General features: G+C 41.1%; 1 pseudogene; it reads right to left on the bottom strand.

Moving 5' to 3' along the window:
• Window positions 1–687: 687 nt before the first annotated feature.
• LOC106734686 (39S ribosomal protein L42, mitochondrial pseudogene) lies at window positions 688–1,116 on the bottom strand (annotated as a pseudogene).
• Window positions 1,117–1,554: the final 438 nt, after the last annotated feature.

Raw genomic sequence — 1,554 nt, 5'->3', positions numbered from 1 at the left:
CTGGCGAGCGCACGCGCCCTATAGCAAAAACCTCTCCAAAAAAAAAAAAAAGAAAGAAATTATGCAAGACTTGTGGCCACCACACACATACACACAAACCTATAGCAGATTTTTTTAAATACATAAAGAGAACTAAAGTACATCACAAAAATCATCAAATCACAGAGGAAGACAGCAAGAGAGGAAGAAAGGCACAAAAGAACTCCAAAGTAGAAAACAACAAAATGGCAAAAGTGGGCCAGCCAGGTAGCATGGTGGTTAAGGCAGCTGGCTCTTACATGGTCAACAACGCAGTTTGAGTCCCAGATCCAGGGGTCTGAAAACCACACCAGGTGCATGTTTGTGTGTGCCCAAAATCCTGAGAAGCAAAGGGAGGAAAAAGGATTGCATGATAGTTATTCCTCCTTGGCGGAGGTAATTTCTCACTGCTCCCCCCTCTGCTTCCAGTAAACAAATATACCCTACAACAAATTTTTTAAAAAATAAAAAAGTTAACCAAATGGCAATGGTAAATTGTGTTTTTGTTGATCTCAAGGAATTTTTTAAAGAATTATTTAATTCCAATTATTTTTTATATGAAAAGAAATTTTATTATTATTTTATTACATAATCTATTAGTGAATACACCACATGGGATTTTCTTAAATGACAAATGAGGTATGTTTCTGATTCCTGAGAACCTCGATGTCATCTGTCTTTTGGGGGGTCCAGTTTCTTACAACATCTGTGATACTGTCCAAGAGGGTACCAACAGTGCTTGGTAGTAAAGAACATTTTGCTAAATTGTTCCATCATGGGTCCTTGTTCAAGGAGTTTCCTTTTCTCTTCTAACCTGGATTTCAGGACTCAATCATGTGTTTCTTCATTATTGTGCACAGGATCTGGTCTAGGGGTAGGTTCCGTGTGTTCATATGGAATGTCCACAGATGAGTGGTAGCACACTATCGTCCTGCCATCAGATGTCAAAGCAAGCTCTACTTTGCAATTACAGTCATCTGGAAGAGAAGAATACGTAGATTTATGACAAACACAATATAAAACTCCATTTTGGGTTGGAAGGAAATGCTTCAAGATGGTTGTCTTTCATATTACACATTTTATCGCTGCTACTGCCATGGTGAATCAAGAGGCTTCTTAGGTGGCACAAAAACAGTTGTTTCAAAGAGAAATTGCTTGGGAACCAGCAGTTAGCATAATGGCTATGTCACTGGACTCCCACATAGTCGACCGCGGGTCGCGTCCCGGACCCGGTGGCTTCAAACTCACGCTGGGCGTGTGTGCGTGTGTGCCCAAGATCCCGAGAGGAGAATGGAGGAGAAGGGACTGTGGCGTGACCATCCCCCCTGGGGGGTGATTTCTCGCTTTCTGTCTCTATGTCTCTCTCTGTCTGTCTGGCGAGCGCACACGCCCTATAGCAAAAACCTCTCCAAAAAAAAAAGAGAGAAATTGCTTTTAAAATCTGCCTTTAGACAAACTACTTTTCAACCCTTGATGGATCATTACTGTGAGCCCTCCATCTTGTCTTCATTATTATTTTTTTAATTTGACCAGAGA

This window comes from Tupaia chinensis, unplaced genomic scaffold (assembly GCF_000334495.1).
Source record: "Tupaia chinensis unplaced genomic scaffold, TupChi_1.0 Scaffold000028_1, whole genome shotgun sequence".
Lineage (NCBI taxonomy): Eukaryota > Metazoa > Chordata > Mammalia > Scandentia > Tupaiidae > Tupaia > Tupaia belangeri.
The sequence above is the reverse complement of the archived record's forward strand: the minus strand, read 5'-3'. Positions and strand labels throughout refer to the sequence as shown.